The sequence below is a fragment of the Macaca thibetana genome, chromosome 8 (genome assembly GCF_024542745.1).
Source record: "Macaca thibetana thibetana isolate TM-01 chromosome 8, ASM2454274v1, whole genome shotgun sequence".
Classification (NCBI taxonomy): Eukaryota; Metazoa; Chordata; class Mammalia; order Primates; family Cercopithecidae; genus Macaca; species Macaca thibetana.
Window position 1 is genome coordinate 48,217,386 of NC_065585.1, and position 23,042 is coordinate 48,240,427.

At 39.6% G+C, this 23,042-nt stretch overlaps 2 protein-coding genes across 26 annotated transcripts in view; one reads left to right on the forward strand and one right to left on the reverse strand.

Moving 5' to 3' along the window:
* Positions 1-23,042, forward strand: part of LOC126960839 (cytochrome b-c1 complex subunit 7) — a 1,171,628-nt gene that overhangs the window by 498,893 nt on the left and 649,693 nt on the right. Inside the window, exon 1 of one of the 23 annotated variants that reach the window (XM_050800556.1) lies at positions 4,759-4,762. The exons of the other annotated variants lie outside the window; for them this stretch is intronic. The gene's annotated coding sequence lies outside the window, so the exon portion shown is untranslated. Of the gene's footprint in view, positions 1-4,758; positions 4,763-23,042 lie in introns of those variants that run through there. 23 annotated transcript variants of the gene reach the window in all.
* Positions 1-23,042, reverse strand: part of CPQ (carboxypeptidase Q) — a 498,229-nt gene that overhangs the window by 240,310 nt on the left and 234,877 nt on the right. The gene's annotated exons all lie outside the window — the stretch shown is intronic.

A 23,042-nucleotide genomic window follows, 5' to 3' on the forward strand; every position in this document is an offset into this window, starting at 1 on the left:
TCTATGCCCTTTCTTGTCTCTGGACAATGAAGTGCTGTTAAGAACTATGCCTACTACTCTGTTTCCACTTTTTAGTTCAGACCCACTTTCTTAGCTTGGCCTTTAATGCTTTCTTTGAAAGGGGTAAACCCAGGGCACGAGGATTAGAAAGAAGGAAAGTGAGGCAAGAAAAGATGCCAAGCAACGCCAACTGAAGTATTACTATGCTGCCTATCACTTCACACTAAGCCATAAAGAGACACAACAGGTCCTTTGCTGGTGCATCCACTTGACAAGGGAAAGAATGAGCTAGAAGAAAAACTCACGCCTCAGAGAAGTCGATTGGACAGTGCGAGATGAGGGAATTTAGCCACTACCCTCCTGTCCATTGTGCTCCTCTGGTTAAATTTCACCATACAGGGAATTAACTCTCCTTCGTGTCCAGGGTGTAACATCTGGCTTCTTCCAACACATGTGGGGCCACATTGCATGCCCCACATTGCATGGCTTAGTATCTCATCCAAGTTCTGAAGTGGCAAGAAGAGCCAAAAACTCCAAGTGGGAACTTGCTGACCAAGCTACATAGTAGCAGACAAGGGCAAGGGGGCAGTTCCCTGGGTGGTGCAGCGCAAGATGCAATGGGCCCAGATGAAGGGAAGGAGTTCTATAAAATGTGTACCTGTTAGACCCCTTTCCCCCAACACACACATTCTGAACCAGTCCTGGTCTTTCACCAAGGAAATTTATAATACATAAGAACCTCTGCCTCAGAAACAGGTACATGAGAAATAAATAATATTCAGAAGAGCATGAACTTTGGGAAAAGTCTACCAAGGTTTGAAGCCAGGCTCAGCCACTTACTACCTATGCAACATTGGACAATTTATTTGGCCCCTTTGTGCCTCAGTTACTTCATCTGCCAAATAGGTTTGCTAATAATATTGGCACATTCTTCACAATATTTTTGATAATTAAATTATAACTTGTATATATAAAATTATATATAATTTTATATATAGGGCTCTCTGGCTTGGGGCCCCTTCGCTTCCTTTCTTCTCAGTCTCCTAACTAGATTCCTGGTTCTGGGATAAGCCTCCTGAACTGATCCAAGTCTACCCCTTCTTGCCTTAACTGACCCTCATCCTTCCATGCTTTGGATATCTCATCTTATTGATGTGCAGCTCTCAGTAGCTCCTTCCTTTGCCACCAACCTCTCAGTCCTGGTCTGTGCAGTCTTATTAAGCCAAATTCCTGGAGTGACAAATAGGAAATTTTTGACATGTTTTGTTAGACAGTTGGAAATACTACCAGAAAAAATCTCATGCAGGTCTCAGGACTCAGAGCTCTCCCAAAGTAAACAAAAATGTTAATTGGCTGTCTGACTACATTGCTCAGATCTCGTGAAGAAAGCACACAGCAACGCCACTTGGCATCCCAAAGATGAGCTCACTAGGAAAGTGTTGATGAAAAACTATGACTATGAAATAACAGAGATCATTGTGATCAATCATTTCTAGGCTCCCACTTATGTTCCTTGGGATAATTTCCTCAAATAAACTACTCACATGTAAGTCTTTGTTTCACACTCTGCTTTTGAGGTGGAACCTAAGCTAAGAGATCCCCACTGAAAACTTTCTACTGTATGAGATTTACACATTAGATTTGTGGAATCTTACTTAATTTAAAATATTCTTCAAAGCAAAATGTATTATGATTACACAGAAGATTACACCTAGGTATCCATCCACTTCAGAAGCTCTGCCAACATGTCTAAGTCCATAAACAAATTGGAATGGTTTCATAAGAAGACTTGAAGTCATACATTGCAGGCTTGGTTCCTCAGGAGGCAGACTCTGCATCAGAGTTGGCAGGCAGAATGTTTATGCCTTTGGGATGAACACCTGAGAAAGGGAGGAGAAGGACTCAAGAAGGAACAGAAATCAAGTCAAGTTGCAATGCAGCCCAATGACAGACTCAGCTGACCCCATGAGCAGCTCTGAAACTAAAATGTCTTTTCAGAGTTGTCACATATTGGACTGAAATAACTGAGCTTTTATACCCCCATCTGAATCAGTCACTAGATGGGGACCACACCGGCAAAGGGTATGGCCATGGATGAGTGGCTCTCTGCCAGTGAGACAATACCTGCAGGGGATGACACTGGAGCCCTCACTGAGGTGTACTCCCAGAACCTGGGCTAAAGAGTCCTGCCCTCAAGGAATATATCTACCCAAGGAGCCACTGAAAAGATGGAGAAAAAGCTCAGCCCAGGAAAGAGAAAACTGGCAGAGACATGGGGCCTATTTCTAAATGTGCAAGGAGCTCTCATGAAGTAGGGATATTGGGATTTGTCCTTCATGGGTAAAACAGGAATAATCTGCCTAAAGGAAGGAAGATGTTATCTCAAAACCGAGACTTTTCAGATAGGGAGCACTATCTAAATGAGTAGTATGTGTCAGTCAGGACCTCGTGAAGGTGTAAAGCAGTCTGAATATAGAACAAACCCAACTATTAAGTTCCTGCCCAACCTTGAGTTTCTGCGATTCCAAGAGTCAGAGTAATGCTCATAGTATAAAAGTGTTACTTATACATCATTTATAAGCAGCACTATGTACCCTTAGGCATAAAAAATAAATATGAAAGTTCCATTTGTTATGGCTACATGAGGAAATAGAGTTGCTAAGCAATAGAAATACTGACTAGTGACTGCAGACATTTCTCAACTTTCAAACAACCAATGTACAAGCAACTATTTATCTAGCAGTCTCTGCCTATATATCCCATCTATATTCTGCAGCAAATGACACGCTCTAAGTTTACCCATGTCTAACACTTGGCAACAAACCAAGATTTCTTCTGTGACCAGAAAACGGCTTTTCCAAGGTAGCTCAAAATCAACATACCTAAAACCAAGCTCATCTTTCCTTTGTCCAAACCCCATCTCAACCCACTCCTTCTGAATTCCTTCATTTTGTTAGTGGGGGCACTGTTAACTCAGACATTCCAAGGCAAAAATGTTGGACTTCATGAGTTTTAGAGTCAGACATGCTTGATTATGAAACTGGCTTTTCCTATTTATTTATTATATTGGCATGAGCAAGTTAACAAAACCTTTCTGAGCCCTATTTTCTCAACTGTAACATTGGAATAATAGCTATTTCACTTGGCTGTTTTACAACAAGAGAGTTCTGTTAGTCAGAAAGAAAAGGTACCAGGAATTTGAAGAAGAGGATCAAAACAACAACAAAAGGACCATCAAAGACAACATTATCTATTTTTTCCCCCCAAGAATTGGTTCAAAGTCCCTAGATGATAGAAGAAACTGTCTTCCTCCATTATCTTGTGCCCTTCATACGGACTTTCTCTTACCCTGATACTAGTTCTGGTATAGCTAAAGCTAGAATATGAATTGAATAATAATTTGTAGTTTCATGTCTAATATAGTTTGGATATTTATCCCTACTCAAATCTCATGTTGAATTGTAATCCCTAGTGCTGGAGGTGGGACCTGGTGGGAGGTGTTCGGATCATGGAGGAAGATCTCTCATGGCTTGGTGCTACCTTTGCAATAGTGAGTGAGTTTTCACGAGATCTGGTTGTTTAAAAGTGTATGGTATCTCTCCTCCCACTCTCTCTCTGTTGCTCCACTCCCGCCATGTGAGTCGACTGCTTCTCCTTCACCTTCACCATGATTGTAAGCCTGAGGCCTCCCCAGAAGCCGAGCAGATGTCAGCACCATGCTTCCTGTAAAGCCTCCAGAGTCATGAGCCAATTAAACCTCTTCTTTATAAATTACACAATCTGAGGTATTTCTTAATAGCAATGTAAGAATGGTCTAATACAATGTATATGTGAAAATGCATTCCAAATTCACAATGACTTACTTTTTGTACAGCTGCTGGTAAGTTGGTAATTGCTCAAATGTGAAATAATATAACAAAAAGTCACATTTTAAGAATGTATATGGCTGTACCTATGGCTTCTAATATGCTCTATGCATCCCCATATTAAATACCAAAGATACAGGCTTGATCAAAACTCCCCCATCACTTCATATCAGTGTTCCTCCTGCCAGTAGGATCCTTTCTTTTTCCACCTCAGCAAGCTAATTTTACCCACAACTTTTTATCAACTAGAATATAAAGTCTTGATCTTAGGTGTCCTTACTTAGATGCCTCCTGGATATCTCATTTAAAATTCTCTGTATTTTTATTACCAAATCCAATATGCTCTGTTTCACATTTGCTGTTCTCACCACCCATAGTGGGGCACTTGTTAATATGCTGGAGTCTCTCCATAACTGTATTAATTAAAAGAGAGACTAGGTCTCTGGATGGCTGGATGGCTAGTTCCTTTATAGACTACCACCCTTTTTACTCCCTTTACATTCTGCCACTCCCTGACCCAACAAGAAGCCTGAGTTTCTTCAGCACTATTGATTTTTTAAGAATGAAGTAATGTGGGTTTTAACAGCAGTATTATAACAAAGCAGCAGCAACGCACAGTTCACAATCACCTGATTATCTTTTGCTAATTCATAATTTGAATAGTTGAATATTCTTTGCAAGCACTTTCAATGATTCTGCATTTGCTGCCTCCTCAGTAGACAGTTTCCTTTCCCTTTCCTTCTTTAGGCGGGGAAAAGAATTGTCCCCAGGACTACTAACCTCAAAGAGTGGTAGCTAACATTCACTTGAATAACAACTCTGTGCCAAAGCCTGCAGAGACATCATCTCACTGAATCCTCAAATAATTCAGTGAGACAGAATCCCATTATGGGGGGAAGAAAAACTGAGGCTCAGAGGTTCTGGAGTGCCCAGGTCACCATCACGGATGACTCAGCCCCAATCTCTTCTATCCCTCTGTGTCTTCCTCAAGATTCCAGTTCTTAGGAGTGCAAGTTACCAGTCCACCAGAAGCACAAATGTTGGGAGAGGTGCTGTTTCCAAAAGAAGGGGTCTTGGGGAGACAAAAACAATTTTCTCAAGCCCTGATACCTTAATTAACTGTTCCCTATGTTTTTCCCCTACTCTGCCCTAGAAGTCTATTTTTAAAAAGCAGAATTCACAGTAATTCATTTTGAAAGAATGTTCATCTCCAGAAGGAGAATCACACCTCCTCTTCTTCGGCATGGTGTGCAAATTAAAAGGGAAGTTCTAACTGCCGAATGCGCCCCTTCTATGACTTCAACAATTCCCTGCAAAAACCAACCAACCAACCAAACAAACAAAAATTCACCTCCAGAGTCTCACATGTTGAGTATTCCTTGTCTGAAATGCTTGGGACAAGAAATGTTTGGATTTGGGATTTTTCAGATTTTGGAATATTTGTATATACATAATGAAATATCATGAGGATGGGATCGAGTGTAAACACAAAATTAACTTACGTTTCTTATACATCTTATACACACGGTCTGAAGATAATTTCATGCAACATTTTAAATTATTTTGTGCATGAAACAATTTTTTTTACTACCTTTTGACTGTGACCCAACATGTGAGGTCAGGATTTTCCTCTTGTGGAGTCATGTTGGTACTCAAAAAGTTTCAAATTGTGCAGCATTCCAGAGTTTGTATTTTTCGATTGGAAGTGCTCAACATGTGTTCTTCTTTCATACAGTTAGTAAGGAAACAATGAGGCAAGTAAAAGCCATTTAGGTGTCACCGTCAAAGTCCACACATATTCTAATATCATGACTAGATAAAGAAGAGCATAGAGGTTGAGTTTGTGGCCTACTTTTCTTAGGAACTAATGAGGTCCCTAGCCCCTACTCATGTTCAAAATAAATCAACTTTCAAAATTAGTTAATCTGCTACATTTTTCTCACCACTCAGGTTTATACATTTGCCCTCTCGAATGCTAAAATAGGTTACGGCACTCTGAAAAAAACAATCTTCCTATTCAACACTGTCCTTAACACATTACGTCTAATAATGAAAAGCAATAACAAAGTGTAATAACACTGCCTCACTTTTGATAGAGCAGCCTGTGATAACATGGTACAGAAAGAGTAATGGTCTTGGAATCAGAAGATGGGGATTCCATATCTTTCTCCATTGGGATAATCCAATATGGAAACCACACTGAGGGTGTTTCCTAGACTAGAAACCCATAACACTCTTAAATTTCTAGTCCAGTTTAACCATTTTATTTTAGTCATTAGCTTCTGCTGGTGCAGAAGGCATAACTTTTCTTTCATTCATTAGCTCATTCACGTTCATTCATTCATTTATGTTCTTTGAAGCAATTTTGAGTTCCCACTAGATGCTCCTATATGCACATAAATGAGGTATGGGATTTGTGACAAATTTTATGGAAAGCATAAAAAAGAGACCTATGGAAGTTCTGAAGAGAGAAACATTGTATATGGGTGAGTAAGTAAGAGAGGCTTCTCAGGGAAGGTGCCATTTTAGTAGGCTCTTGAATGGTGTCTGATGAGCAATCAGTGCTCAGTAAATACTTATTAAGTAAATTAATTTTATTGAAATAATCAACAAATAAATGAAAAAAGACTGAGTAGGTAAGATTCCAACAGTCAGATATAGAAAAGGGGGTCAGTATGAGGAAGGCACAGAGACAGGAAAGTGACACCAAATACATGGAACAGAGTCTTCTGGAAAAAGACTCTAGAAAATAGGCAGGAAAAGGTATGACCAGTATATCATCTTGTAGATTCAAAGCTTTGAATGCCAGATCAACGACTATTGGCTATTATTTTACAGGAAGTGTGAAGCCATTGCCTTTTTAAAATAGAGTGTTGATAGGGACATACTAACACAGAGGCATACTTAAGGAGTATTAACAAGACAGGTGGAGGGGGAAAAATCTCAAACAGAGATGTTAAGATAGCATCTCTATTGTCTGTACAATATTCCCTGAAGGATGGAGAAAGCACTGGGTCCAGCTCCCTCATTTGCTTTGATTCTAGTGCCCTCATAACCAGTCAAGGTTCTCAGAGTATTATTATGAACATACACAAATGAAGATTTACAGTATAAACTCAAAACCCTTCTGATGTAAACACTGAGGGAAAAGAGAAGAAACAGCTACTTCCAAATCTGGTCAGAATAAATTTGGAGTGAAATATTGTAATTTTGTAAAGAGATGAGGCATAACTAAGGAAGAACATGCAAAGAGATGAGGCATAACTAAGGAAGAACTGTCCATAATTGCTGCTAAAAATTCACATAACATTAAGTTAGTTTAACCTTAAATTAAGAATCAAGAATGTGCAGAGAATAATAATGTTCTCCGTCCAATCATTCATGCTTAATTTAACTGACAGTGTAACTGTGACAGCACACTGGGCACATGGCCACAGTGGTCATCTCAGAATCTTACAAAGGCAGTTCTCTTGGGAGAGAAACGATGTTAACCTCTTCCTAAGCTTCCCACTGATTATCATTTAAAATTACCCAATTATCACAAAGCCCATAAACAGTTCAAAAGACACATTCAAAATTTGCTAGCTACATATTTATTTAACTATGACATCATTTTTCCTGAAAGATTCAAGTATAATCAAAACATCTAATAACAGGTTAAGTAAATTGCAGGATATCCATTTGTTAGAATAACTTAAATACATTAAAAATTCTGTTTCAAGGGATATTTTGCCTGATGTTGAACAACAACTAGATTTAACAGTATCTATAAAATATTACAACTTTATAAAGATACTCATAGAAGAAAATAGAGTGAAGGAAGTGCAGCAAGATGCTAACAGCAACTGTCTTTGAGTTAATGTATTTCCAAGTAAAATTTCTTTTCACTTTTCTCTTTATTTCAAATGAGTAGGTATTAATTTTATATTAAAACCCCAAGTTAAACACTAGGCATAGTCTTTTTCACCAGGAACTTCTGATAACTCTAGAAAACAGTAGAACTGTAACTGGGATGCAAAGTGATTTTTGCGACCATAAAGGTTTGTTTTATGGGCCTATCACAGTGGGTAACACATGGATGGCACTCAATAAATAGTCAATGAATGAAGTATGGTGTAGAATAACAAGTCAATTTGGGCAATTCTCTTTTGTAAAAATTCAGTTGGTTAGCATGATGCCAAGTAAAACATATAATTGGTTATAAAATGTTAATTTCTACCTGATCGTTGTAGCAGAATTGGTGCAGTGAAATCTTGAAGAAAATCCAGGTGTTCTTCATTACTTCTTGGCTCTACATTTAAGCTAAAGTTTTCAAAACATGGAACCAGACAGTCTAGTGAAGTAACAACACAGGGAAGTGGCTTTTCTGGATAGCTTAGACTCTAACTAAAAATTTATACAGTACTTTAAAAAAATTTTTCAAGTTAATATTTCAAACAATGTTTTAATTGCTTTCCTATCTTTTTAAATAGTCCATATGGAACTTAACTTCTTGCAGACTCAAAGTCACTCTTAAGAACATTAGCTGTTATATTATGACACATTACATTTCTTGGTGTGATTTTTGTCTTGCTCTGTACTGTGAAGTTTCCTGAATGTACCTTGCTGTGGCACACTTCCACACTTTTTTGCTCACACTCGTCTCTTTGCCCAGAATACCTCCCAATAAATTCCTTGTCCACCTATAAGTTCCAACTCATATTTGTCACCTTTCAGTACCCATCTTTTGTGACAGCTTAGACACAGTTATTCCTTTCTGTATATCATGTGTCCTTTGATTGCTGTATTAGTTTACCCCAAAACTTAGTGGCTTAAAACAATAAACAGTTATTATCTCACACTGTTCTTGTGAGTCAAGAATCTGGGAGTGGCATAGCTGGATGGTTCTGGCTTAGGGTCTCTGATAAGGTTGTGGTCAAAATATCGGCCAGGGTTGAAGTCATCTGAAGCCTAGACTGGACCTGTTGGCTTTACTTGTTAGCTAGTTTGTACTGGTTAATAGCAGTGTCTTACCACCTGGACCTCTCCAAGTGCACCTCACAGCATGGCAGCTGGCTTCTCCCAGAGCAAGCGATGCAAGAGAAAGAGCAAGGAGGAAGCTATACTGCATTTTACGTTCTAATCTTGGCTGCCATAACCCAGCACTTCTGCAATATTCTATTCACTAGAAATCAGACACTAAGTACAGTACACATGCAGGGGAAGGGAATTCAGCTCTACCTTTTAGATAGAAATAAAAAAAAATGTGGACATATTTCAAAACCACTAAAATTACTCTCATTACATCACTATATTGTAATTATTATTATTATTATTTAAAGGCTTTCATTTTTTAAGGTTGTGTTTCAGGTAATCCTTAGAACATTTATTTTACGCTATATAAAATTGCAGGGCTCTAGGTAATGACTACAGATCACATTTTGAATCGTATTTTCCACTTATTTTGGTGTGTGCCTGACCTTAGTCCAATTATTTTGTCCCTCTGAATCTCAGCTTCCTCATCTTGAAAGTGGGAATTGTAATTACCAGCCCTATTGTTGGGATTATGTGGGACAATATCGGTGAGGGCACATTACAAATTGTAAAGTAGTATATGCAGACATTAGTACTGGGCCAGCGAGGACACAGTGCGGCAGGCCCTGCACTAGTGCTGCACAGTCTGAGCTCCAGAACTTACTGCCTATTTTCCTCACCAGCCACGGGGCAAGGACCCTTTTATCTTCTTTCTTCTCAGTCCTGGAATATTTCCCAAGCTTATAACGTAGTGTTCTGCACACAGTAGGTGTTCAACAAGCATTAGTTGCTATTGAAGCTGATGGTTGTCCTGGTTTTCTTTTTCATTTAAAGTAAAATGGGAAACTCTTTGGTAGCAGCACTTCACAAACTAGAATAAAAAGACACCATTAAGAAGTACAGGATAATGAATTTTTCTCGGATAGGACAGATGAATTTAAATCCCGGCTCAGCCACTCAGAAGCTTTGCAAATTATGTGACCTCTCTAAGCCTTCATTTTTTCATCTGTGGTATGGGTATAACAGCATTGCTTGTTTGACATGGTTGTGGTGAACATTAAAGGAGATAATGTATGAGAAACACCTACACTGCTATGTGTCATATAAACTTGCCAAATAATAAGTATTCTATAAATGTATATTATTCCTCGTCTTCTGATTAGGATTAAATGGCTCCATCATTTAAAAAGGCAAGGTGTTCAGACCTATGAAAGATCATATCCTCCTCCTTGAAAATCCCATTTTGGCACATTAATATGACTTGAGTCCAGGAAAGAGTAACCTCCAAGGTTTGCCTTGCCTACCTGGGTGGCTATCTATCTGAAACAGTCTGTCTGGCTTCAGCTATTTCCATTTGCTGTCTTTATGAGCCCAGAGGCATGCACAGCTATGCGCACATTTCAGAAATTTGAAAAACAAACAATGAAATGTCTCATGCTTGCCGCACATGTATTTTCCCTTCCATGATTTAGGTTGGCTGGTTCTAAGCCATAAAAAGTTTATAATAAGAAAGAAAAAAAGAATGAATTTGCCAGCTTAAAACTCTTTAACCCCACCCCGCTAAAACTTTCCAACTCAAGGTTAAAATGTGAACAAACGTTCCAACCGATATGTTCATGAAACATTTAATAATTACTTTGCTTATGAAAGTTTAAACAGCTGCTTAAGTTAGTAAAAAGGCTCCCACCCAGGCAGAATAACCTGCTGTTCCTACTAAGAAGGTTTTCACAAATCATCAGACTACATATTCGGATGAAGGGCAAAACTGCATTTACTGTACAGTCTCTAACTATTCAATTATGTATGGAATGAGTTTATCCACCAGGTCAATCAGGTTTGGTTTATTCTTTCGACAAGGGTCTTGACAGCATCAACGCTAAAGCTGTTCTCCAAAGGGATTACTGAGCTTTTCAATGATTTATTTATAAAAACACATATACATTAAAAAATGCCATGTCTTTGTCTTTCGGTTATTTTACAGGATAACTCCATGAAAACAGGATTAATTAGCAAATGAATTCAGAAGTTATAGGAAGTCACATCACATTTCTTAAAAAAAAGAATAACACTATTCTTCAGGCTTTCATATGTACTTCCTCACCTTGTAATATACCTCATCCCAATCCCATCCTTATAATCTCTAGCACGCAAGTAATCTCCTCTTTAGTAGGAATAAACTGAATCTCTCCAGAAAGCCATCCTTGGCCTCCTAGACCAGGGTGGTTGCCCTCAAATGAGCCACTATAGAACCATGTAGCTGCCATACTGTGGCACTTACTATCTTCTATCACTGTTGCTTGTTTAATTGCCCATCTTACCACGCAGCTATGGTGTTATGAGGGCAATTTGATAATATTTGATAATAGGATAATATGCACATACAAAGTTTTAAGGATGGACCTCTCTGAGTGGTAGAAAACTGAAAATATTTCTATCCAATGTGAGTGCTCACCAAAGGGTGACCTCAGCAGAGGGGGATTTTAATAATCAAGTGGACGGGATGACTCATTCTGTGGACAACACTCAGCCTCTTTCCCCAGCCACCCCCATCATCGGTCAATGGGCCCATGAACAAAGTGGCCATGGTGGCAGGGATGGAGGTTACACATGGGCTCAGCAACATTGGCTTCCACTCACCAAGCTGACCTGGCTACAGCCACGGCTGAGTGCCTAATTTGCCAGTAGCCGAGACCAACACTGAGCCCTCAATATGGCACCATTCCTCAAGGTGATCAGCCAGCTACTTAGTGGCAGGTCGATTATATTAAACCTTTTCCATCATGGAAAGGGCAGCAGTTTGTCCACACTGGAATAGACAGTTACTCTGGATATGGGTTTGCCCATCCTGCACGCAATGCTTCTGCCAAGACTACCATCCATGGATTCATGGAATGCCTTATCCACCGTCATGGTATACCACACAGCATTGCCTCTGACAAAGACACTCACTTTACAGCTAAAGAAGTGCGGCAATGGGTGCATGCTCATGGAATTCACTGGTCTTACTATGTTCCCATCATTGTGAAGCAGGTGGATTGATAGAATGGTAGAATGACTTTTGAAGTCATAAATACAATGTCAACTAGGTGACAATACTTTGCATGGCTTTGCAGGGCTTGGGTGAAGTTCTTCAGATGGCTGTGTATGCTCTGAATCAGCGTCCAATACATGGTACTGTTTCTCCCATAGCCAGGATTCACAGGTCCAAGAAACAAGGGGTGGAAGTGGAAGTGGCATCACTCACCATCACCCCTAGTAACCCACCAGTAAAATTCTTGCTTTCTGTTCCCGCGACATTACATTCTGCTGGCTTAGAAATCTTAGTTTCAGAGGGAGGAATGTTGCCAGGAGACACAACAATGATTCTATTAAACTGGAAGTTAAGATTGCCATCTGGACACTCTGGGCTCTGCCTATGTCTAAGTCAACAGGCTAAGAAGGGAGTTATAGTGTTGGCCAAGGTGATTGATCCGGATTATCAAGATAAAATTAGTCTACTATCCCACAATGGAGGTAAAGAAGAGTATGTATGGAATATAGGAGATCCCTTATGGCATCTCTTAGTATTACCATGCCTTGTGATTATGGTCAATGGGAAACTACAACAACCCAATCCAGGCATGACTACAAATGGCCCAGACCCTTCAGGAGTGAAGGTTTGGGTCACTACACCAGGTAAAAAACTACGACCCACTGAGGTGCTTGCTGAAGGCAAAGGGAATATAAAATAGGCAGTAGAAAAAGGTAGTCATCGATACCAGCTACAACCACATGGCCAGTTACAGAAAGAGGACTATAATTTTTGTGAATATTTCCTCCTAATTTTGTTAAGAATATGTGCATGTATACACTTGTACTAAGAAAATACCTTCATTTTCTTTTTCCTTTATCATGTGACATAAGATGTATTGATTTCATATCAGTATTTAAGTATTGTTAACTTTATGTAATAGCATTTAAGTTAAGGATTAGTGTGCCCCTGTTGTACAAGGGATAGCTCTGTTATGTTAGGCATAATTATTGTCTTTATTTGGAGATTATATATGATTTCAGGAGATGTGTATGGGTTCAAGTTGACAAGGGGTTAACTTGCCATGGTTAATATTAAGTGTCAACTTGATTGTATTGAAGGATGCAAAGTATTGTTCTTGGATATATCTTTGAGGGTGTTGCCAAAGGAGATTAACATTTGAGTCAGTGGATGGGAAGAGGCAGACCCACCCTCAATCCGGGGGGCACCATCTAAGCAATGGCCAGTGAGGCTAGAATAAAGCAGACTTGCTAAGTATTCTGACCTCCATTTTTCTCCCGAGCTGGATGCTTCCTGCCCTCGAACATCAGACTCCATGTTCTGCAGCTTTTGGACTCTTGGACTCAGAGTAGAGGTTTGCCAAGGGCTCTTGGGCCTTCGGCCACAGACTGAAGGCTGCACTGTCAGTTTCCCTACTTTTGAGGTTTTGGGACTCGGGTTGATCCACCACCAGCTTCCTTGCTCCTCAACTTGCAGATGGCCTATCATGGGACTTCACCTTGTGATCGTGTGAGTCAATCTCCTTAATAAACTCCTGTTCATATACACATATATCCTATTAGTTCTGTCCCTCTATAGAGAACCCTAATACATCCAGCAAAGTAGGAGCTCAATAAATTCCTGTAGAATTAATGGATGAATTCTCCTACTCACCCAAACTGCACTTCTACTTCTTTTTCTCTCATATATCCAAACTTCAACAACTCCTGCCAACTTTATTTCCAAACATTTTCTGAATCCTTCTCCTCTTTTCCAACACTATTTAAACTGTCTTGGTACAAACTCTATTATCTCCTGGCTGAATTTCAATCTTTGCCTACTCAAAAGTACGCAGTGGCCAGAGTGAGCTAAAATGCAAATCTACTGCTAAAACTCTGCAGTGACTCCCCACTGCCTACAGGACAAAGCCCCAGCCCTTCACATGGCATGCCAGACCCACCGTGGGCTGTCCCTCCTAATGGGCCTCTCCTATTTCTCAACTTCTGCGTAAGTTCTCCCATCTTCAGGAAAGGGTGATATTTATATCCAGAAAGGCAAAATAGTCTACCAACAAAATATAAGAGACAGGATGCAAATTTTACAGGCTATGTACAGAGCATACTGCCCACCCCAAGCTATTGCTTAACATTTGTGCCTCACATATACCAGATACTCAATAAATAAATAGATGCCAAATTAATGTAAGAGCAATTGAAGAGAAGAATATAATACAAAAACACTAAAACATAATCTACCCAGCAAAACTCATGCCTCTGTCTTACTGTTTCACAAAATGTTTCACGTGAGGATACTCTGAAAAAAGTGTTCCATGATCAAAAATGTGCAGAATACTGCAAAGCTACCTCTTAAAGATTCCCAATGCACATCAGCACATTAAAGGCTTAAGAAGTACCACAGAAGAAGTGAGCCTGTTTAACTTTTTGAATAGGAATGTTCCCAACTGTATTTGAACACAATTTAAAAACAAAACAAAACAGCAACACACTTACTTTGTAAATAATGCTCTTCTCCAGCACTAGCTTTGGAAAGGGCTCCCACAATGTCTTGTTGCTATTTAATAGTACACAGAGTTTACCATTATTCTGATGATAAATTTCATCTTTAAGTATTTTTTTTCATCTTTCAGTATTTTTTTAATAATGGAATTTTAGGGCTGGCAATGACCTTCAAGCTTTTTCAGACAAAGTACCTCCTTCTATAGATGAAGGATTAAGCCACTCAGCTTATTTGTGGCAGAAATAAAACCAGAACCAAAGCCTCACAACACCCATCTAGTCTTCTTTCCATTACTTCACATCAGCGATTTTCAACTTGGGGTGGCTTTTGTCCCCCAAGGGACATTTGGCAATGTCTGGAGACATTTCTGATGCTCAACACTGTGGGAAGTGTGGTGTGGGGTAGGAAGTGATACTAGTGGTTAGTGATCAAGGATGTTGCTAAATACCCCACAATGCACAGGACAGCCCATCAAGACAGAAGTATCTGGCCCAAAGGGCCAATAGAGATGATGTTGAGAAATCCTGCCCCACAGTAAAAAAAGAAAGAGTGAAGTGTTCAGTTAACAAACTAGAGTTTTCATTTCAACGTTCCCCACTAGCCTTCACAGTACTGCACCATATTTAAAATAATACTGGCATATAAAACTGAATTTGTTCTTTGAATTCATGAAAATAACTCTTGGAAGAAAAAGGCATGTTAAACAAACAAAAAAATTCGCTGCATCAAGACCTTATCGAAATGGGTTTGAATACCATCAACCGTCAATGACTCCAAAATCCCACTTTTCTTTCCATACAATAACTTCAGAATAATTCATGAATATATTAACATTTTAAAAAGATTGCCTTTACTAAGCAAACCTCAAAATAAAACCTAAGAAATTGCTAAAGATCAAAAGAAATGGGCCAGCCCCAAGAGTCAACACTAGAGAATCCATTATTGGTGAGAGAGTCCAGTTTAGGATCAGTTTGTCCTCCGGTCAGGTCAATTCAAGCACAGCCTTCCTTCTGTGTTTATTTGTTCGTTTGTTTGTGGAAAATCATGAAAGCATCATAAATTAAAACTGGAAAAATACTAAGGGGGCTAAAGTCAGAGCAGGTCCACCCTATACTGGGTGCTACACAGAGACGCCCACAAGGCAGCCCTCGCTTTCCAAGAAAGCAGCTCACCCTCAGGAGTATCCTCTCACCAGTTTCCTCAATAGGTTAATGTACTATGGTTTTGTAAGATGTTATCACTGATCATGTTAGCCTGGTCAAAGTGTACATTTGAACTTTCTGCACTATTTTCATAATAGCTGTGAGTCTAAAATTATTTCTAAAAAAAGTTTATTTTACAATATAATGTGATTGGTAGTGCATCTATTTTGACTTTTTCTGTTGCCCTCTGATAAAGATGGACCTGAGTAGCTGATTGATGAAGGGTTGTGAAAAGAGGCACAGGGGAATAAGGCATCATAAAGAGTCATTAACACCCCAGAAGTGATGCATTCATCAGATCCTCTTCCAAAGTGACAAGGAGCTAAAAAGAAATGACCCAAGGAGGATTTGGAGGGAGGATACATAAAATCAATGGATCAAGCACAGGAGACTTTCCCAGGTGAAACTCCTTCATGGGTGCTCTAAGGAAACTCCAAGACAACAAAGGACAGTGGATATGAGAGCTCTTTGTGCTTAGGGAAAAGATGTCAGGAGAAAAAGCATGAGAGAAAGGTACAATTTCTCCTATAAAAATGACCTGGTAAGGATGGCACTGCCTATATCCTGAATCAATGTATAGCCCTCAAATTCAGACACCAACTAAGGAATGCCCATGCATAATGGGATCTCTTAGAGGTTAAAAGAAAGGGGAGTCTGGAAATCTAGAGTCATGTTCCAGATGTGTTTGTACCACACATTTGCTGTGTCCTCTTGGACAAGTTCTCTTTGGTCCATTTTCCTAATGTGGAAGTCATGGAGTTTGTACTAAATCTCTATGATCCCTATTCTCTGTCTCTGCCTCTAAGACTATTTTAATTGTTAGGATAACCTCTACAGAGTTAATATAAAATAAAACCTGTTCACAGATGGCAAGAAGTTTCCTCTGAATTTTCAAATGCAAAGTAGTTCCTTACTAAGTGGGGGTAGAAATAATATTGCTATTTTAGTACCATGAAGTATCAGCTCAGAAATCAAAAAGCATTCATTTTCACCTACTCGGATTTATTCTCAACCATAGATGGGTCTTAAAGATACCATGATTTCCCAGGAATAAAGCTGTCTGAGAGAATGGAGTTCAGAGGCTAATGTCAGAGCTTCCAGAGGACTGCTTTAGCCCCAGAGAAGTGCACTCATGCACACTGTCCAAGATCTTCTGGGTCCTGCACAACATGTCCAAATCACAGGAGAGCACAGTTTCTGAGGAAGTCAGAGTGGAGAGAAAATTCTGGGCTTAGAGGAACCAGAATGTGCCACCATGGGTATTTTGGAAAGAGGATAGATTTTAGGTATATAATACCCCTATTCTGCTATTTTCACAAAGCGAAACCCAATAAAGTATTTGTATTATTGGTATCTTTATTGTTTATTTATTTATTTATTTTTGAAACGGAGTCTTACTCTGTCGCCCGGGTTGGAGTGCAGTGGCGCAATCTCAGCTCACTGCAAGCTCTGCCTCCTGGGTTCACGACATTCTCCTGCCTCAGCCTCCAGAGTAGCTGGGACTACAGGCGCCCGCACCACGCCTGGCTAATTTTTTTTTGTATTTTTTAGTAGAGACGGGGTTTCACCGTGTTAGCCAGGATGGTCTCAAACTCCTGACCTCGTGATCCGCCTGCCTCGGCCTCCCTGGGATTATAGGCGTGAGCCACCACGCCAGGCCTATTGGCATCTTTTTTATGCCTGTGGTTAATTCAGTCCAGGCTTATGGATGAATTATGCAACAGGGTTTTGAAATGTACTAATACTTTATCAATCACATATACACTCTTCTAAAGCTGAAATTTACCACATATTGTCCATGGGTTTGGGGCCAAAATAGAAGGATTATTTACATGCTAACTGCTTTACTTTTATTAAGGTTCTGTGCATGATTGATGAGATGTAAGGAACTATGCTGGGTGTTATCACTGACCAGTATCTATTAGCCACTACCCAGTGTTAGTTCATGCAATGGTTTGCATATGTCACCCAAAAATTCATGTGTTGAGAACTGAATCCCCAGTGCAACATGGCTGGAAGGTGGGGCCTAATATTAGGTAATTAAATCATGAGGGTTCTGCCCTCAGGAATGGATTAATATCATTATCACAGGAATGGGTTAATTATCTCAAAAATTAGTTTGTTATAAAAGGGAGTTTGGTCCCCTCCTGCTCTCTTGCTCTCACCATCTCTTGCCCTTCCACCTTCTGCCATGGGATGATGCAGCATGAAGGCCCTTGCAAGATGCTGGTGCCACGCTCTTGAATTTCCCTGTCTCCAGAACTCTGATCTCATTTCTGTTCTTATAAATTACCCATTCTATGATATTCTGCAATAGCATCATAAAACAGACTAAGATACCCACCTTCCTCCCCTTTGCCTACCTTCAAGTCTCCAAAGATGTTTGCATTATTCTGCAGGCAGAATAATGGTAATTTCAACAGACGTTCTCCTTTTACAGAGATAATTTCCACTGCAGCTAATTTTATAAGTTATTTAGCACCACTATTCTTTAGTATACTATGGAGCAAAGTAGCAAGGGTGTGTCAGGCAGAAGTTAGTCAACCTAAATTATAAAACCAACTTTTAAATTACTGATAACTTAAAAATGAATGATTTCAGGAAAATCTGCCAGACTTTAGAGCAGAACTCCTTCCCTGGCCTATGAAAGATCAGTTCTCAGTTGACCTTGATCTCCACCAGACATTGCCTTTCACCATCATACATTTCCTTTTCGCCTTTCTTCATTCTCATTTTCTGTTCATTTATGAACAGCACCATATAATTTCTTCTTACTATAACTGCCTCGTTTCTAACCCTGACTCCCCTCTCTGTCTTTTTTCCTCTGTCTTCTGCTCACCTCTGATCACTCACCTCAGCATTTATCTTCATCACAACCTTTATCTTATAAGAAACAGGAGGGAGGGACCTGAAAGCAGGGAATCACCATGTTGAGATCAAATGTTTTAAAATAATTTTGAACTTCATTGCAAAGAAGTATGGAAAAGACCAGAAGAAAAACAATCAGGGGGGAAATAGTGAGGGCCTGAATTAAGGCAGTAGTAGCAGTAAAGGCAAGGTAGGAACAGAATTTTCTTTTAATATGCTGAAAATAGACTGAATAGGATGTGATACCTGACTATAGGACAGTGATAAAGGAGAGGGAATGAAAAATAACTTGAAGTTTTATAACTTTTCTGATAGATAAATGTGGTTCATTTAATAGAAACAAGAAACTAAGACAAAAAATCAGGTTATGAGGGAACCAGTGTGTTCATATCCGGACATGTCGAGCTACATTCAGTGGTGAGGTTCAATGTGCCAATGAACAATCGGTATTCTAAAAGGGCAGTAAAACTTCTAGATTTAAAGACAATCAAGATTAGTAACACCCTCCAACTATTTTTTTCTTTACTTACTCCTTCACTTTACCAAAATAAAATATGTATTGAGAAGCCACTGCATGCCAAGTCCTGAAATAGCCATTAGAGGTGGGAAAAAGGAAAAGGAGGGAAATAAAGTGAACAGAGTGCCTGCTCTCAGGGCATTTGCAAGTTGTGCTGGGAGATGACACCATAACAGTGGCATGAAGTGCTGGGATGAGGGGAATGTTACCAAAGCAGTCTTCATGGAAGAAGTGGCATTTATTGGGGATAAGGCAGTTCTTTTTCAGGCTCATTAGCCAACCTAATACCTGAAGAGGGATTTCATGCTTTTTGCTTTGCCTTCACAGTCTGTATGTCCCCTGTGGTTCCAGGCCAGGTAGAATGCAGATTCCCTCCACAAAACACAACCACAGATTTGACTTTACTGTGCTCATTTTCATTTTTTTCTGTGGAAGTAATGCTGTTACTTCTTTGTGGAAGAACTTTTGTTAAACTTCTACCTTTTACATATTGGTAACAAAGTATTTATGATTGACTCTTGGAATTCTAGGCAACATCCTAAATCTCATGATTGCTCTGAAATTGTCCATCTACCTTCTGGGAGAAGGTGCTACCCCGACAAAACATAGAGTGAAGCATCTTGACAGATAGAAAGCCAGTCTAGCAATTCCTAAATTTAGGCCAGTCCAGCAATTCCACTCCAAGATATTTACTCAGAAGAAATGAAAACATTAAGTCCATGGAAAGACTAGTACAAGAATGTTCATAAAAGCTTTATACACAATAATAAAAAAACTAGAAACCACCCACATGTCCATCAATTGCTGAATGGATAAACGAATTGTCATATATCTGTACAATGAAATATTACTCAGGGATATAAAGGAAGAAACAACTGAATCAACAACATGGATGAATCTCAAAAGCATTATGCTGAGTGAAATAAGCCTGACAGAAAACAACTACAAATTGTATTATTTCACTTACGTATGAAATTAAAAAACAAAGACAAAAACAACTATAGCTCTAGAAAGGAGATCACTGGCTGCCAGGGCAGGGTGGTAGAGTCGGAGATGGACTACAAAGGAACTTGAGGGAAACTTTGGGTGGTGGAAATATTATATATTATAATTGTGGTAGTAGTTACATTATACATTTTCCAAACTCATCAAATTGTACATTAGATTGGTTGTTTTATTTTATATAAGTTATACCTCAATTCAGCCAATTTTAAAAAAATAAAAGAATGAGCCAGGCTGAGCTGACAAATAGGCCCAAGCTCTCCCAGCCAGAAGATGTTTATGGCCCTCGGGAAGCTGTCAGATATCTTAGCCCTCTGGCTCTCAAGAATTCCTCTGCCTAAATACTTCGGCCTCAGATTCTGAGACTCCCTAGCTGCTACGGACTAAGGATCTCAATAACTCACTCTCATCCTGCCACCCACCTGCCTACAACCTCAGGCCAGCTCACCCAGCCTGCTCACCCAGACAGCAATAATATTATAATCCTAAACCCTTCAAGCCCTAGGCTAGCTACCTGATGATGACAAAACTTTACCCTAGAACTATTGACTGGGGAAAATACCTGAAAAGGATTACACTTTAAGGCATCTGACTATTTAGCGTCTGAAATATAGACTCTTGGCTCTTCTGTTGTTATGAGTTTCCTAAAGGGACGAGAGGCTGGGCTTGTCTGTTTGAAACCACAGTTTCTCTACAGCTGTCTGACTCCCTGTGATTCTACTGAGTTCTTGTTTTCCATCATCCCTGTGGCAAAAACCATGGTTGATGCCCAGGCCCCTGAAGCAGATGATTTTGGAAGAGGGAAAGGAGTCCTGAGCTTAAAATGAATCTTTACTGCAATATAGCCCTCAAATCTGGGAGAAGTCCTGAGTCCTGAGTTTCCCAGTCCTTAGTCTGGGAGAAGTCATATGCAGAAGACTTGTTTCTCCATCACCAAATGCCATCACTCTTCACCCTTTCCTTCATCCCACTGATGCTGTCAAACAAAATACAAGTCTGAAATTTCTAAATAACATTTCTAAGTTCCATTTTTAGAATTTCAATAACTAATGTATGAGATTTGCACCAGAAACCTTATAAAAAGTGTTTATTGCACACTTGATGCCATACGAAGGAAACTTACATTCAGTGAGCTGTGATGTGCCAAACACTCCATGTCTATGATGTGCCAAACACTCGACAAAGCTATTTGATGTGACTTACCTAATCTAGTCCTCACAATAATTCTGTTAATTACTTGCATACGATCCCATTATTTGCAGATAAATTCATAAACTCTGGAAACTGCATATAAACTGGTTTAAAGTTTGATTTAATATTCACAAGATCCTGGGTTTGAATTCCTTCTTAGCTGCCTACTAGCTGTGTGGACCTTGGGTAACTGAGTTTCCTTCTAGGTTTGTTTTCTCACCTATAAAATGAAGAAATTTCATGATTTAGATCTGTGTCCCTGCCCAAATCTCAGGTAGAATTTTAATTCCGAATGTTGGAGGTGAGGCCTGGTGAGAGATGATTGCATTATATGGGCTGTTTCTCATGAATGATTTAGCACCATCCCCTTGGTGCTGTTCTTGTTTAGTAAGTTCTCATGAGATCTGGTTGTTTAAAAGTGTGTGGCATCTCCCCTCCCCTTTGCTCCTGCTCCTGCCATGTAAGACACCTCACTCCCCTCTTTGCCTTCTGCCATGACTGAAAGCTCCCTGAAGCCTTCCTAGAAGCAGATGCCACCATGCTTCCTGTACAGCCTGCAGAACTGTGAACCAATTAAACCTCTTTTCTTATAAATTATCCAGTCTTAGGTATTTCTTTATAGCAATGTGAGAATGGACTAATACAGAAAATATATCCAAATTCACTAAGCTTTGAAAGGATTAAATAACATAATTAACACAATAGGCACAATAAGTATTAACTATTGGTTTTATCTCAAATGCCAGGCTAGCTTCAAATGGAATAAATACAACACATATGGACAAATACCACTCTCAACTGTTCTGAGGTTGAACTTGCACACCACAAATACCATTTTGTCCTGCAATTACTCCTGCCCTTCTTCAGTCAATGTGGTAAAACTTTTATTTTTTATTACTTAACCTTTAGATTCAGGGGGTATATGGACATATGGTGTGAGGCTAAGGTTTTGGCTTCAATTGAACCTGTCACCCAGAGAGTAATGTAGTACCCAACAGGTAGTTTTTTTAATTTTGGTTCCCTCTCTCCCTCCCCCATTTTGGAGCCCCCATTGCCTATTCTTCCGATCTGTTTTTTTTTTTTTTTTTTTTTTGAGACAGAGTCTCGCTCTGTCTCCCAGGTTGGAGTGCAGTGGTGCCGGCTCACTGAATGCTCTGCCTCCTGGGTTCACACCATTCTCCTGCCTCAGCCTGCCAAGTAGCTGAGACTACAGGTGCTCACCACCATGCCCGGCTAATTTTTTATATTTTTATTAGAGACGGGGTTTCACTGTGTTAGCCCGGATGGTCTCAATCTCCTAACCTCGTGATCTGCCCACCTCGGCCTCCCATAGTGCTGAGATTACAGGCGTGAGCCACCGTGCCCAGCCTATTCTTCCAATCTTTATGTACATGTGTACCCAATGATTAGCTCCCACTTGTGAGAACATGCTTTTTGTTTTTGTTTCTTTGTTAATTCACTTGGGATAATGGCCTTCAATTGTGCCCATCTTGCTGCAAAGGACCTGATTTCATTCTTTTCTATGGCTGGGTAGTATTCCATGGTATATATAAGACCATATATATATTTTTTATCCAGCCCACCATTGGTGGGCACCTAGGTTGATTCTATGTCTTTGCTATTGTGAATAGTGCTGCAATAAACATGTGAGTGCAGGTATCATCTTAGTAGAACAATTTACTTTCCTTTGGTTACACACACAGTAGTGAGATGGCTGGGTCAAATGCTAATTCTATTTTCAGTTATTTGAGAAATCTCCAAACTGCTTTCCACAGGCGTTGAAGTAATTTATAGTCCCTCCAACAACATATAAGTATTCCTTTTTCTCCACAACCTCACCAACATCTATTATTCTT